The 17,804-nt window shown below is 33.7% G+C and overlaps 1 protein-coding gene across 1 annotated transcript in view; it reads left to right on the forward strand.

Annotated features, from left to right (window-relative positions):
• Positions 1-8,934: 8,934 nt before the first annotated feature.
• Positions 8,935-17,804, forward strand: part of LOC139517297 (globin-3-like) — a 58,627-nt gene continuing 49,757 nt past the window's right edge. Inside the window, exon 1 of the mRNA XM_071308217.1 lies at positions 8,935-9,038. The gene's annotated coding sequence lies outside the window, so the exon portion shown is untranslated. The remainder of the gene's footprint in view (positions 9,039-17,804) is intronic.

The raw sequence follows: 17,804 nt of genomic DNA on the forward strand, positions 1-17,804 counted from the left end.
ACGGCTCGTATCTAGCTTTATGACAAATTAAAAAAAGATTATAGTGAACATAGTTTTTTTAGTTTATTTAAAAGCATTACATGTTGTTAAATTATGTTTGTTTGTTCCGTATGTCATAGTTTCTGTCTGTTTTATTTCCCTTTTTTAAAAAGAATAATACATATGAAAAAATATTCCGATACATTGTGCTGTTGGTTCATTTATTTCTAAGTAATACTTGATTAAGAACAAAACAAGTAAGCGAACAGAAAGCGTGACTGCCTTCTTGTGTAAATGTCAGAAATCATTAAATTTGTAAATGTAGCAAAAATATTTGGGTTATTTCTTTCGAAATAGAAAAAAACTTGATTGTCTTCACACATACAATCAACTGACATGTTTCTTCAAGATGGTATAAACTAGGGATTCTGCATGCCATCACGTCTCAAATTCTTATAGTTAGAACCGTCTATATATACTAGTCAACAAAAGAAACGATACACGACTTTTTTTTTAACTTAAAGATGAAGTTTTTCCGTTTATAGGACCAATATTGAAGGTAGTAATACTTAATGACCAAGGAAATATAATTTTTTTTTTCTAATTCATGACGTTAATTGGCGAAATTTTAATTTATTGACAAAATTTACATAAACGACAATTTTAAAAACGGAAGTGTCAAATAATGATGACAACCTCTCATTTAAAGGTAGAGACAATGTTTGCCATTAATTCTTTTTTAAAAGTCACAATGTTTCTTTGTTTATTTGTAAAGCAAAGTTCTGCCCTACAAGAAATCGTTATGATCATTTGATGTAAACATTAATTTATCTATGATTTACCATAGACAGTATGTGTAAAGTGAAATTAAAAAACGGGAACAATTTTAAAACTAATCAGAAAGGTTCCAAATTTACAGCTGTGTTGTTTTCATATCTAAAGCATTGATGTGTGACGAAACCAATTGCATATTTTTTTTGCATTTTTTGAGATATAAAAAAAATCATTTTTTACCAAAAATTTAGAAAAACGGTATATCAACCCATTAGTTACAACATGAACATAACTTGGTTAAAATATTGAATATTTTTAAACAAAGAAGTTCATTTAGTACTTAGAAAATTGTGTGTTGATTTTTTTATCCAACTTTTCGCAAAAATAATTTGCCCCCTATGATCGTTTACACGCAATTTAGTTACTTTCCGGCAGGTTTTGATATGCATTATCATATGTGCCTAGATTGGAAATTAAAGCTTTTTAAAATAGTAAATCTCATTTTGTTTTATATTTAATACTTTTTGATCAATTTTATTCCAAAGTTGTGTATCATTTATTTTGTTGACTAGTATAGTTATGTGGTTTTTGACATTAAATGCATCTTTATAGGATCAAAATATTTCACACATTATTTTGAGCAATGTGTGGAAACTGTATTATTTCTTTAAATATGTCATCAACATGTCTAAATTTACGTGCAGTATCGCGTATACGCATAGTTTGCTTTCCATAAAGGGTACTTTACAGTGTTAGTGTCCTTAATAATGAATATCTACGGTCATAGATATACTTCAAATGAGTATCATATTTATGAATAAATGACAAAATTCATACTGTACCAGCGCTATACACAAACAAATCCTTTGACCTCTTTAATCAATTTTGTTAACCTCAATAGTTGATATAAAATTAAGGAGATATGGTATCCGTCAAGACTAAAGGAAAAAGACTTTAAAAACAACAGGTCATCGGAAAGCAATAAGGTATTTAGTAAAACACAGACGGAATAAAACCTATAAATGAATAAAATTGAGAAAGGAAATGGGGAATGTGTCAAAGCGACAACAGTCCGACCATGGAACAGACAACAGCCGAAGGCCACCAATGGGTCTTCAATGTAGCGAGAATTCCCGCACCGTAGGTGTCCTTCAGCTGGCCCCTAAAATATGTATACTAGTACAGTGATAATGGACGTCATACTAAACTCCGAATTATACACAAGAAACTAAAATTAAAAATCATACAAGACTAACAAAGGCCAGAGGCTCCTGACTTGGGATAGGCGCAAAATTGCGGCGGTGTTAAACATGTGTATGAGATCTCAACCCTCCCCCTATACCTCTAGCCAATGTAGAAAAGTAAACGCATAACAATACGCACATTAAAATTCAGTTCAAGAGAAGTCCGAGTCCGATGTCAAAAGATGTAACAAAAGAAAATAAATAAAATGACAATAATACATAAATAACAACAGACTACTAGCTGTTAACTGACATGCCAGCTCCAGACCTCAATTAAACTGATTGAAAGATTATGTCTTCATCATATGGAAGTTTAGAATAGGATAATGTTAGATAATATTAAATTGATTTTTCAACGTTATATCTATATACAAGTATACCTTTTACTAATACGGCATGTGAACTTAAAGATTGCCTAAGCATTAGCTGTGATATATTACGTTAATTTAAAACAAAAAACATTGAAACATTTTCTCAAAAAAACTTTTAATTTCCGATTGTTGATTTCTCGTCCTCATGTAATAAAAAAAGGATTATGTGGTCCTATAAACGGAAAAACTTCATCTTTAAGTTGAAAAAAAGTCGTGTATCGTTTCTTTTGTTGACTAGTATATATAGACGGTTCTAACTATAAGAATTTGAGACGTAATGGCATGCAGAATCCCTAGTTTATACCATCTTGAAGAAGCATGTCAGTTGATTGTATGCGTGAAGACAATCAAGTTTTTTTTTATTTTGAAAGAAATAACCCAAATATTTTTGCTACATTTACAAATTTAATGATTTCTGACATTTATACAAGAAGGCAGTCACGCTTTCTGTTCGCTTACTTGTTTTGTTCTTAATCAAGTATTACTTAGAAATAAATGAACCAATAGCACTATCGACATCAACCAGTATCTTGTGACAGTAATATGTACAGAAATTGTTGTTTTAAGATGTTTGGTACTCCTGTTTGACGTTTTGTCAGATATTTGAAATCCTCTATTTTATCCATGTAGTGCAAATAACAAATGCTCCCGCTAATCTCTCCTTTTCTTTACATAATTTTATAACATATTGTTAAAAAAGCCATATTAAAAAATATATAAAATTATAATCCAAACTACTTTGTCATAGTTTTTGAAAAAAAATTTGTTATATATTTGAAAAATCTAGAGAGAATCAGTTTCGACTAAGTTTCAATGGCTCAAATCTCGAAAACAAGCACACGGATCCTTTATTTTATCAAATAAAAAATTTCTTTATTTAAAGATTATAAACTCATAACAGTCTTTTAAAAAGTTTGCCATTTGAAACAAAGTAGCCAACATTCTTAATTCGAAGAGTTCCATCGTCAGAATAACTTCTTTTTCTAATAATAAAATTTAATATGCAAATTAGTTACATAAAATGTATCCTCAAAGGAAGATGAACCAAGATTTTGTTTCAGAAAATAGTAAATAATTTGGTACAGAAATCTTAAGGGTTGAAATGATACAAACATTTGGTAACCTGGTTTTATCAAACCAGGCAGTTACACCTATGTTGGAGTGGAATATTTTTCGGTGATGGATTCATAGGTACGCTTTCGCAACCGATCGGAACGGAGACGTTCAAATATCTCCTTGATGGAGAGTGCTAACCTATATTTATGCGACTGTCATTCAAGTTAGAGATTTAGCTAGCTATAAAACCAGCGTAATCCACCATTTTCTACATAGGAAAATGCCTGTATCAAATCAGGAGTATGACGATTGTTATCCATTCATTTGATGTGTTTGAACTTTTGACTTTGTCATTTGATTAGTGGCTTTCCGTTTGAATTTTCCTCCGAGTTAAGTATTTTTGTGATTTTACTTATTTCTATGCACGATGAAAAAAACTCCTGAAAAAATTATTAGAGGAGGCGGTGAAATACCAACTACTATACAACATGCACATGTACCCTTATTTTCTATAGTTTCCTTCATGCAGGTCGGTTCACTGTTTGGAACCTATGTTTGTACCTATTGTATTTATGTTAATTTGTTATTGATATCCTAAATACCCATTTAATGTTTGCATGAACGTTAAGCAAACAACAGTTAATAATGGACACAAACAAAATGTAAAGCACAATATGAAATATCAAACAGTCTCAAATCACAGTTAATTATATCAAATATCATCCACTTCTTATCAGTGGCTAAAAAATTGTGAAGTGTATGTAGACAAAGAGAGACAAGCCATACTGACAATAAGATACAATATAAAAAGTCAGGTTGATGTACTACTGAGGATTGATTTAACAACTATCTTATTCCAAACATCTACAATGTTTTGAATTATCTTGTTTATTAAAACAGAAATATTCACATAAAATAAAAAAGAGTTTGATTTTGAATCTATAATATTTGGGAATCGGATAACTGATATATAAACAAGTTGAATATAAACATTTTTTTTTGTATCAAAAAACGATTCACCAGCCAGGTATTCAGCACTTATGTGTTAATATCAATTATCATTGGTATGTCATAGGTTTAATATCACTGTTTACAAAAAAATGATGAATTACTTAGAATTTCCTTAACAAGAAATATATCACCTTAGTTGAGTTGGTCAAAACCTTTTGGAATTTTGAAACCTCAATGCTAGTCAATGTCAGTTTTATCAACAATAAGAAAAGACCGTGCTATTTTTTTTATTTTTTATTTAAGCACGTCTGACGAAGAAATGGTTAATCCTGGTATCTTTGAAGAATTTATTTACAACCACTAGGTCGATACCATTGTTGGTGGTGGTTTTCTCCCCGACCAAGTGGCCAGCACTTCTGTGATGACATGAGTTATCATTCTTCTGGGCATAACGTTGCATTAACTTTTTTTACAAAACTGAGAATTTTACGAAATCGTAAGAGTTTTCTACCAAAGGTAAGAACACCCTAGCTGTATTTGTCAAAAACTTTTCGGAATTTTGAGTCATCGATGTTCTTCCACTTCGTACTTAGTATCAGTTTAACGCTTTTGATTTCAGTAGGTTTTTTAACACAAAACGCTCATCTGGCATAAACATGTTTTTAAACCTGATATCGATATATGAAGAGTTTATTCGATACTTATACATCAAGCGCTACTGAATTAGACGTTTAACCGGATTTGTAATAACATAAGCAGCAGGACGGTTGCCACATGTGGAGCAGGATCTGCTTACCCTTCCGGAGCTCCTGAGATCACCCCAGTGTTTGGTTGGGTTGGTGTTGCTTAGTCTTTAGTTTTCTATGTTTTGTCTTTTGTACTACTATTTGTCTGTTTGTATTTTTATTTTTAGCCATGGCGTTGTCAGTTTATTTTCTATCTATGAGTTTGACTGTCCTTCTGGTATCTTTCGCCCCTCTTTTGAAGTCTAACGTGAACAAACATTTCACAATATCACGCCACTTGTTCGCACAATTCAATGTTTTTTTTTTCATTTGAAATTTTGTTACGTCAGGATATAACAGTTAATAAACATGGATTTTGAATTCCTTTCATTGAAATATGTTGTCAGACGTGTAATATTTTCCTGTTCCTTCAGCAGGATGATGAACACATTGCATTTTATTATAATCGTATATACAGTTGCATCGGACAAAGGTACTTGAAACATTGTAAATGACATTGTAATTGATTTAAACATAAAAAAATGCCAAACTAGATGCACTCATCTTTTTTTTTAAAGAATATGTATAAACACTGGTACAAACCAAAAAGTTCTCAAACAGTTCTGAAACTGATTTAAAGTATAACCATAGTTTTTATGCCATGCAAACAATCTGTCAACATTTGTCAATCGTAGAAACAGGATATGATAAATCGTATATGTTAGACCATATACGCAATATAGTTAACGCAGATAGTATATCGTTTCATGATTTTTTTTTATTATAGACTACCCTACTGTAATTATGACAAAATAGGTTAATTCTGACATTTTTTATTTGATAATATTAAAAGTCATGATGTGAATGGGTGTCATGAAGTGCGACACCTAATCCAAATATTCTGTACATGTTCTGATTATTTTCTTCAAATATGCTGATCGATTAAAAAAGCAAATACATTTTTCTCAGGTTCCAACATTTATTCTTTTGAGTAGACGTGCAACTTTACACGCAACAAAACACTTCAGACTTTATCTTTTGCGTAAAAATGCCATTTAATCATTGAATGGTATTGTATTAATAATTCATTTTCTACGGGCATGGATTTAATGGTTTCGTTTTATTAATTGTGTAAAATATTAACGAGATGGAGGAATGCCATAATGGCCTGCTTAGTTTGTTTCCAAAGCCTGCCATGATGTAATAAAAAACAGTTGTTGGCATGGCACGGGTTATGTTCTTCTCATATATTTTATGATAGTATGATACTAAACCCCTAACGGGAGGGATTGTACCTGATATTCATATGATGAAGACATAATCTTTCAATCAGTTTAATTGAGGTCTGGAGCTGGCATGTCAGTTAACTGCTAGTAGTCTGTTGTTATTTATGTATTATTGTCATTTTATTTATTTTCTTTTGTTACATCTTTTGACATCAGACTCGGACTTCTCTTGAACTGAATTTTAATGTGCGTATTGTTATTTTTTTACTTTTCTACATTGGCTAGAGGTATAGGGGGAGGGTTGAGATCTCATAAACATGTTTAACACCGCCGCAATTTTGCGCCTGTCCCAAGTCAGGAGCCTCTGGCCTTTGTTAGTCTTGTATGATTTTAAATTTTGGTTTCTTGTGTATAATTCGGAGTTTAGTATGACGTCCATTATCACTGTACTATTATGCATATTTTAGGGGCCAGCTGAAGGACACCTACGGGTGCGGGAATTCTCGCTACATTGAAGACCCATTGGTTGCCTTCGGCTGTTGTTTGCTCTATGGTCGGGTGGTTGTCGCTTTGACATATTCACCATTTCCTTTCTCAATTTTAACTTGCAATATACGACATTCACACAATGAATAACATTACAATAAGTTAATCCCAGGAGATAGAGAAGTTCAAGGAAATCCTTGAAAGAAAACAGTTATTATTGCTTTTACACTGACAAACAAAACGGTTAAGCATGTAGTTTTTTAGGTTTGGGAATTTTGTCAGTATTCGTACTCATTTGGTTCCCCCCTACGATACATAGAAAACTGCAATATCCCATTAAAGGTCGTTACAAAATTTTAAGCAGATGTCTTTTCTTACGATTTGAGACACAAGTAATGTCGATTGTAAATATAAGGTCAAAGTCCGAGTCATCCTTTTATCCAACATTTTATCAAAATCAAATATCTCGGAAAGAAGTTTCGTAACCTGTCAATATTTGTAGCTAATTTTGTTGCTTAACTTATGTACTTCTGATTTGAAGTATCGATTTTAAATTCCAGATTTTTAAAAATTTCACTTTAACACATCCTTAAACCATGACCGTTCATGAAAAACGAAAATCAGCAAGTAACAAAAACTCTACAAAATGCCGAAAAAATCCGAAACATAATAACGAGAATGTGTTGTTTTGCTTCAAGTTTATCTACAATTCTAAATTGCGATTTAAAAATGGTTAGACTAAAATTCTACTTCATTCTGTTGGTACATGTCAGTATACTGAATTTGGTGTTCTGTTATACGAACATGAAATATATAGATGATTTGAATGGATTTAAATGGGGAGATGACATCATTGGTCATGTTACCTGCTATAAATTGTAATGTAACACAATTAATTGTAACCAAGCATACACGTCACTTGTGAGTTGAGACTAAGACACGTAATGTTGGTCAACCAATTTGATAAGGTTAGCGTTAGCCTTTCTGCGTATGTTGGCTTTTGTTTTGATGCAATTCAGAGTGTCTGTTGTTCTTTTGTTTTCCTCTTACAGTTGTGATTCCCCGGTTTTTGGTTTGTGATCTGGACTTGTTTTCACTTAATCAATTTATGACTATTGAACAGCGGTATTTGATTCGAGCGTCAATGATGAGTCTTTTGTAGACGAAATGAACGTCTGGCGTAAATATAAAATTGTAATCCTGGCATCTATCTATGATGAGTTTATATACTACTGTTGCCTTTATTAACGTAAAGAACACTTCTGTTTATGTAGTCCATTTAGTGTGAACAAGCAGGAGTACAACGTATTTATTGAGATATGTAAACGTTAGATGTTGTGGCAGATGTTATAGAGGAGGAAGTTGGCAATAGAAAAGTGCAATAGTGCAACTATGAAATTAACTCACAAAAAGACATTAATGACCACAATACAAAACAGCATGTACATAAAACTACTATAATTTATCTGCCTTTAAAACAAGAAAGGGAAAAGAGGGAAACATCATATATACTGACCTTCAAATCAATGCAGTTTTGAATGCAAACCTTAAAAGAAAACACCGACAACCAAATTTCCCAACCGAATTTCTTAGTTCATTCTTAATAAAAGTACAAAAACTAGAATATTTACCTGTACTCTTAAATCCAACTTCAGAAGGTTGGTCAGGAAAACCATAACCGGGATTTTAGTCTGTACGTTTTGAAGCGCGTTATATCTAGATGATTTGTAGTAATGCAGACAAAACCATTATTTTTCAGATGGCTGCCGCCACGAATATATCCATATAAATGGAAATGATAAAGAATCATATGTAACTTCATAAACCATAACTGAATAATGTTTCTTAACAGGACTTTTTCCCCATGAGATCAACAATGGAAACGCGTAATACAATGTAGTTACTTTAAAAAAAAAACGGGGCTGGTTATATCTGTCCGAATAATGTACAATTTAAAAGATAACAATTAAAAATAATTTTAATATCCTTTTTCCAAGAAAAAAAGAAAGGAGTACTCGTTGATAAAATACAGAGTTCGTTGACTTACTATTAATTTTGTTTTATACTTTTTCATTAAGTCAAGATAAGATCACAAGTGGAAATGATAAGAAAATATTTCCTCATACCAAAAACATATTTTTCCTTAGTAAACTTATAGAAATGAATTAAACCGGGTAGAAAGAATGCGGATATGTTAATATCACTGTGAGCTATTACATTAAACAGGTAGGCCAATAATAACTTTTAATGGTCATTCTTTAAAGAAATTCAATTTCCCTTAATAGATCGAATGGTGTTAATCAGAAGGTAGATACAAAAAAAGAAAAAGAAAAAACTATTATTTTTGATAAAAATTGGACGTTTTGTCTAATGAATCTTTAGAATTGTATACTTTTAGGTGGTCCAAATACAGGAGTTACCTCAATTCTACGTTTTCTTTGTTTACAGGGTTTTCTTATATGTCACTGAAAAATAAAAGGATAATAACTTAATGCTGTATTAAACTAAAAAAATACTTTTAGAACTTTTTCATCGATTTATGCTCATTGCAAGTGGTATGACAAATTTTAATTGTTTTTGGTTTTGTTTTTATCGAGAAAGCCTTGATAGGGAGGTTTATGAAACCTAGTGATATTTAATTAAAGAAGGATGGGACTTAAAACAATTAAAACATATTTTTTCTATTTATTACGAGTTTACATATTCTTTCAATTGAAATTATAGTCAGTGTGTGTTACATATTTTGTTGATGATGATGGGTAGCTTTACTTTTTAAACACCCTGCGGCAATTTTAAATATTAAAATGAGAATGTAAATGGGGAATATGTCAATAAGACAACAACCTAACCAAAGAGCAGATAACTGCCGAAGACCACCAATGGGTGTTAAATGCATGTTCAGAACGAGAAACATAAATATTAACCCTGATTTGTACTAGACTGACTTCCTTAGCCGGATTTTTAAAGTTGGTTCACAAGGTATCAGTCCGCAGGAAGACATGTCATCCTGTCCGATCACATTATTTGAACATTCTTTGCTCTTACTCCTTAATGCCGAGTTGTAATATTTTAACCCGAAGCAAAAAAGGGGAACAGAAGTCAGGCAGTAAACTACCGTCCTGTGTCGTTAACTACAGTATTTTGTAAAGTCATGAAACACATAATCTATAAGCACATCATGGAACATTTTGAAGAACATTAAGTCCTATACGACTTCCAACACGGATTCAGATGTAAGCGATCACGTGAAACCCAACTCATTAACACCATAGAAACAGTTGCAAGAGAATTGACCATCGAGGACAAAAACATGCTTATCCTTGATTCTCGAAAGCGTTCGATACAGTTCCCCACCAAAGACTTCTCAAGATAATGTCACACTATGGGATACTACATTCTACAATGGAATTCGACATGGCTCACTCAGCGACACCAGAGGGTATATCTAGATAGAGAAGCCAGTGATATCAAACTAGTCTGATCAGGTGTTCCACAGGGTACAGTACTGGGACCACTTAGTTTCCTAAAATACACCAAAGATATGGGCGAAATAAATTCATCAAAATCAATCCTACGTCTAATTACTGACGACTCGCTACTATATCGATCCATCAAGGGGAGTGGTGGAGTGGGGACAGCTTACATTCTACAACAAGATCTAACAGAATTCACTAAATGGGCGGAGAGGTTGCAATTGACATGCCGTCCAGCTAAATGCTACAGACTGAGGGTAACAAGAAAGAAAAACCCAACAATAAAAGAGTATGAAATGATGGGACAACTCCTATCCACAGTTCATTAATATCGATACTTCGGAGTCAAATTCTCCGAAGATCTCAGTTGGGATCCACACATCAAGAAATGTCATCACAAAATCAAACCGAGTAATAGGATTCCAAAGACGTATTATCTTGAAGTGTCCACAATACATCAAAGCGCAAGCCTATACATCGCTAGTGCGTCCACATCCTGAATACGCGTCTGCAGTATGGGATACGTATCGAAAACATCACATTGACTCCCTACAAATGATCCAAAGAAAAGCTGCCAGGTTTGCGAAATCAAAATACGGTCGAGAACCAGTGATAGTTACGAACATCATGAAAACCACAGAATGGCAAACGTTAGAATCTAGACGGAAATCCAGTATACTGAGCATGTTTTACAAAGAAACAAATGGACAGGCGGATGTCATCATACCATCATACGTGAGAAGACCATGCATCTACCTCAACACGACAATACGATTAAGTAAAATTTACTCAGATCAGTACCTCCACAGATGCCTACAATTACAGCTACTAGTATATATCACGCACCATCACCGACTGGAACAGCCTGTCTGTTCAAGCCTTCCAATCTATATCTCTGATATGCTTCAAGGAGCAACTTGGGGTCTGCAGCTATTAACAGAAACCAATTCTAATTGCAGTTGTAAATAATGAGCACGCAGGTTGATGTTCGCACAGCAGTATCTTCGTTATGATTTTCCACTGCAGACCAATAGTATAGATGTAGATGTAGAGCAGCAATTTAAAAGCATACTCAGAACGAAAACATGTTAATGTTGTAAACATGATATGAACAGCGTATAAACATACCGAACTGCGAAAGTGTTAATCTTCTAAAATAGAAAGTTTCATCCCTTCCCTATGGTATTTAACATAAACTATAAATGTACAATTCTGTATAACGATTAATTAAAATATCGACAAATATTCTATTATAGTATTGAGTATAGTATGACCTTTCTCTAGTCTACAACTTATTTCCCATACTTTGATTAGATAATCAATTAAGGTAATTTCATTACTGTAATAATTGTAACTGAAATTCACAATTCAGTTTCTTTTTTATTTGTTTAAATATATAGTTTCATACATTAGAATTTTTTCCGGTCGTTATCAGATTACTTTGCCTTAATTCATGTGTTCTTGACTTCCGCAATAAGAGAGTCGGTTAAATCACCATAACATAACAATAATACATTATTGTATCATGACGTCATCTATATTTGTCAAGTTCATGTATTTTTGTAAATGTTGATGCGTGTGTGCTTAATCTCTTCAATCCAATATTTTTTTTAATGAATATAAAAAATATCGATAATAGCATACTGTGCATAAAAATAACACGATTTCCTTCCTGTAACAAGTGAAATGATTACTTTTTTCTCCGTATTGTTTTTCTTATCGATAACTGAGCTACTGACATATTTGTTGTCACAATCACTACAATATAGCTTTATACTGATACGTTTTATTCAAATTGTCTAATGTAGCGGACTTTTTTAAAAATATAAATCATGTTAATTAAAGTTAACCTATATATATATAGCTGTACAATTAATTAAGCCTATGGGAATGCAACCCGAGTATAAATATCAGGACACAAAATTATACCGTACATCTATGGCACATTTTTTTAAAGATATACCATGGTTTTGTCATATCTGTACTCCGTAAAGAAAAAGAAAAAGAAAGCAAGCAAGACGATATAACATTGGAAATTATAACTAGGGGTAGATTTTAGGGTATTGAGATGTATGCTTGGATGTTTTCCCGCTTATGCTTCATTGTACAGTTATAATACTATGTTTACAACAAATGGTAAAACACTACTGATATCTCGATTTTAATGAGGTTGCGTGAGTAAAAATGGAATTCTTAGACCGTTTAAAATGCACTCGATCTCTTTTAAAATGTATCGGAAGAAATTACAATTTTCCACTAGAGTCTATAGGACAAGGATATAATCTACTACAGGTCATTTTATTTCCTTTAACAATGTGCAAAACCCATGTCGTATACTGCATGGCTAAATGTGAAACAACTAAAAAGAGAAAACCAGTATGATACCCTAAACAAGAAAAACAAATATTAAAATCCAGCAGTCTCTTCACATATCTATTTGTAACTAATTTTAAAATGGATGAAAACCTATACATATGTTTTACGCTTAAAACATTTCTTCTCTGAAAGAACTATTACAGTGCATGTCGAATATGCATTGCGTGTTACCATACAGGATAGAAAAGCCAAATAACAAGGCGTTTACTTTCCAGAATTAGTAGAAAAATTTAGCCTATAAAAGTAAATTGAAATGTATACAAACAAAAAGAGGGACGAAAGATACCAAAGGGACAGTCAAACTAAAAAAATCGAAAATAAACTGACAACGCCATGGCTAAAAAAGAAAAAGACAAACAGACAAACAATAGTATACATGACACAATATAAAAAAATAAAGAATAAGCAACACAACCCCACTAAAAACTGGGGGTGATCTCAAGAGCTCCGGAAGGGTAAGCAGATTCTGCTCCACATGTGGCACCCATCGTGTTGCTCATGTTATAACAAATTCGGTAAATAGTTTATTTCGGTAGGTTACATTCATGAAAGGGAAGGGGATTGTAGTTACGACGTAAGGAACATATCCGATATCATCTGTGAAACGAATATTCCATAACGGTCAACCAACTCGTGATGGCATCCGTAAAACTTACGAAGGGGTGATTTCAAATTCACCATTTGGAACTCTTGGTTTAATAGCTTTCTTGTGAACAGCAACCCTCTATCAAGAAAATCATGATAGGAAATACAAACACGGGAATATCGTATCAATTGGGAGATATATACCCCGTATGCAGGTGCTGCTAGAATGTGTGTACTTAGAAATGGAAAGTTCACAATTGGAAAGCTGAAATCATCTCTTTTGTAGGAAAGCGTTGTTTACAACCGACCCTCATTGTCAATTTCTAGATGTAAATCAAGATATGAAGCTGATGTATCCTTTATCTCTAGTTCGATTGGATAGATGCGTTCAACATAGTCACCAAATTTTGAATTATTTAGTGAGAGAACATCATCTATATAGCGGAAAGTAAAGTTAAAGGATAGTGCTAACTTCTTATCTTTCTTCCTAAGAAGTTCCTGTATGAAGTCAGCCTCATAATAATAAAGAGAGAAGTCGGCAAGAAGAGGGGAACAATTGGTTCCCATTGGAATACCGACAGTCTGTTAAAAAACACGTCCTCTGAACGTACCAAATATGTTGTCAATCAAGAAACCAAGCATCTTAATAATGTCAGATTCAGAATATTTTTTGTATGAATCAGAGTGATCTTTTACAAAGTAGGATTTATCCCTCCCTAAGACAAGATACTTGTATTCACGTTGGCCATTCTTTTTTATTAAACAAAGCAATACCAACTCTTTCAATAAGTCTTTTAGTTTGGAATATTGAATACTTGTGTAAAGTGTAGAAAAGTCAAATGTTTTAATACTATTGCAAGATAAAAGAGAGTTAGATTGTATGTACTCAAAGATCTTTGGATTTTTTTAGTATCCACATCTGATTCACGCCACCTCTAGAAAAGGCAGTTTCACAATAACTTTGAAGCCCGGCTTTGATTGTGATAAAATAGATGTTAATAATTTAGAAAGAGGTTTCGTGGAGCACTCGGAAGACCCAGCAATATAACGTTGTTTGTAAGGACACTTATGTAGTTTAGGTATCCAATACAGCGATGGAAGATCCAGTTCTTCATCTTTGGTTGAAATTCAAAAGTAACATAGAACAGACCTATGATTATCCAGGATTTTTTCTTTGGTAAGTGTCGTGAGGGTATATGTTAAGTTTCCAAGTAAATTGTCACTAGCGAGTTCGTTTATCAAGCAGTTAGTGTAATGAGTTTATGGACGTCAAGTTGGTTACCTATTCCCTATTCCCTATTCGTTACCTATTCCCTATTCCCTATTCGTTGCCTATTCGTTACCTATTCCCTATTCCCTATTCGTTACCTATTCGTTACCTATTCCCTATTCCCTATTCGTTACCTATTCCCTATTCCCTATTCGTTGCCTATTCGTTACCTATACCCTATTCCCTATTCGTTACCTATTCGTTACCTATTCCCTATTCCCTATTCGTTACCTATTCGTTACTTATTTGATTTTTAATATCCTTCCCCCTTTTTAATTATGGCATGGAATAGTTTAATATGGCTGCCGTTACCATGGAAACGGCACAATTTTAAAAAAAATGAGCTTTTGGTTTTTGGTGAACTGTTTGGATATGCTTCAACTCAGAATCATCATATTTTAAAACAATGTAGGTGCCCACTATATACAGGTGTTGGATGATTTTGGCGATCATTGGAACTACTATGTTGCCATGGAAACTACGCCAAAATTTTCAAAATTCTCAAAATGCTCAAAACTTCATGAAACTTCACAGTAATGATGAGCAACATTGGAGTTGGAATTTCCAAAATAGGTCTTGTTACCATGGAAACAATGCAAAAAGGTCAAAAATTTCAAAAATAAGAATTTTCCGCAAACTGGATGAAACTTTACAGGAATGGTAACTGGCATAGGCAGAGTTGGATTTTGAAGTTAGAATTTTCAAAATGGCCGCCGTAACCATGGAAACAGCAAAAATATCAAAAATTCAAAATGTTCAGACTTAATGAAACTTTGCAAAAATGTAACTAGACATCTGTAGATGCTCTCTTTGACTTTGGAATTGTCAAAATGGCTGTCGCTCACCTGGTAATAGGGGAAGGGGTGCCTTCCGTTATTGCTAGCAATTACAAATCTAGTTGTTAATAGTCTTACATATGGTAATAGTTCTGAATTGGTTGAGGTAAAATGATCTTTTTATGACCTATTTATATGTGTTTGTGCTCAACCGATCCTTTTACTTCATGTTCGATACGCATTTGTTCCTTACTTGTTTTTTATACGTTCTACCTTTTAACTGCTTTATGTCCGTATGTTTGAAGATGGATCTTGGTTCGACGGGATGAAATCACCGTGTTAGCGCTTGCGTAAAAACGAAGATGTGGTATGATTACCAATGAGACAACACTCCACATTAGACCAAAATGACACAGAAATTATCAACTATAGTTCACTGTACGGCCTTCAACAATGAGCATAGCCCAAACCGTGTAGTCACCTATAAAAGGCCCAGACATGACAACCTCATACAATTCAAACAACAAAACTGACGGCCGTATTTCATATACAAAAAAATAAACGGAAATATGTAACACAAAAACAAACGATAACTACTTAATTTCAGGCTCTTGTCTAGGGACAGGCACATACTTACATAATGTGGTAGAGTTAAACATGTAAGCAGGGTGTACATCGTTTCGGAGCATGCTATTACCTTGTTTAATTCGTTCCATCACTCGCTTATAATTCGCTTATAATACGTGTATCTTACGTTGCACCTTTTAAAACATGATTTTCAATTGTTTTGTTGTCTCTGGTGGAAGATTTGGGCTCTTAGAGGTGATATAACTCTATAAGTGCATTTGTATCCGTTCCAGCGGTCGGATAATACCCTGTTAAATATTCTTTACTAATTCGCTTTTAAAAAGTTTGTTGTACGTTGCACCTTTTAGAAAAGGATTTCCAATTGTGTTCATATCTCTGGTGGTAATAATGTGTTCTTATAGATGAAATACCCCTATAAGCGCATATGTACTCGTTCCAGCGATCGGTTACTACCCTGTTACCTATTCGTTACCTATTCGTTACCTATTCGTTACCTATTCACTTATAGTACGTTTGTTGTACGTTGCACCTTTTAGAAAAGGATTTTCAATTAAATTCATATCTCTGATGGTAACAATGTGTTCTTAGAGATGAAATGACCCCATTAGAGCGCATGTACCCGTTCCAGCGCTCGGTAAATAACCTGTTACCTATTCGTTACCTATTCGCTTATAATACATTTTTTTATACGTTTCACCTGTTAGAAAAGGATTTTCAATTATGTCCAGGTCTCAGACGGTAACAATGTGTTCTTAGAGATGAAATGACCCCATTAGAGCGCATGTACCCGTTCCAGCGCTCGGTAAATAACCTGTTACCTATTCGTTACCTATTCGCTTTTAATGAGCGGGGTATACGGTGCACCTTGAAATAAATCGTTTTTTAATTGTGTTCAGGTCTCTGGTGGTAAGAATGTGTTCTTAGAGATGAAATGACCCTATTAGCGCGCATGTACCCGTTCCAGCGCTCGGTTAATACCCTGTTATCCATTCGTTACCTATTCGTTACCTATTCGTTACCTATTCGCTTATAATACATTTTTTATACGTTTCACCTGTTAGAAAAGGATTTTCAATTATGTCCATGTCTCAGGTGGTAACAATGTGTTCTTAGAGATGAAATTACCCTATTAGCGCTCATGTACCCGTTCCAGTGCTCGGTAAATAATCTTGTTACCTATTCGTTACCTATTCGCTTTTAATGCGCGGGGTATACACTGCAACTTGAAATAAATCGTGTTTTAATTGTGTTCATGTCTCAGGTGGTAACAATGTGTTCTTAGAGATGAAATGACCCCATTAGAGCGCATGTACCCGTTCCAGCGCTCGGTAAATAACCTGTTACCTATTCGTTACCTATTCGCTTTTAATGCGCGGGGTATACGGTGCACCTTGAAATAAATCGTTTTTTAATTGTGTTCAGGTCTCTGGTGGTAAGAATGTGTTCTTAGAGATGAAATGACCCTATTAGCGCGCATGTACCCGTTCCAGTGCTCGGTTAATACCCTGTTACCTATTCGTTACCTATTCGCTTATAATACATTTTTTTATACGTTTCACCTGTTAGAAAAGGATTTGCAATTATGTCCAGGTCTCAGACGGTAACAATGTGTTCTTAGAGATGAAATGACCCCATTAGAGCGCATGTACCCGTTCTAGCGCTCGGTAAATAACCTGTTACCTATTCGTTACCTATTCGCTTTTAATGCGCGGGGTATACGCTGCACCTTGAAATACATCGTGTTTTAATTGTGTTCATGTCTGGTGGTAACAATGTGTTCTTAGAGATGAAATGACCCCATTAGAGCACATGTACCCGTTCCAGCGCTCGGTAAATAACCTGTTACCTATTCGTTACTTATTCGCTTTTAATGCGCGGGGTATACGGTGCACCTTGAAATAAATCGTTTTTTAATTGTGTTCAG

This window comes from Mytilus edulis, chromosome 3 (assembly GCF_963676685.1).
Source record: "Mytilus edulis chromosome 3, xbMytEdul2.2, whole genome shotgun sequence".
In the NCBI taxonomy this organism is placed as follows: domain Eukaryota; kingdom Metazoa; phylum Mollusca; class Bivalvia; order Mytilida; family Mytilidae; genus Mytilus; species Mytilus edulis.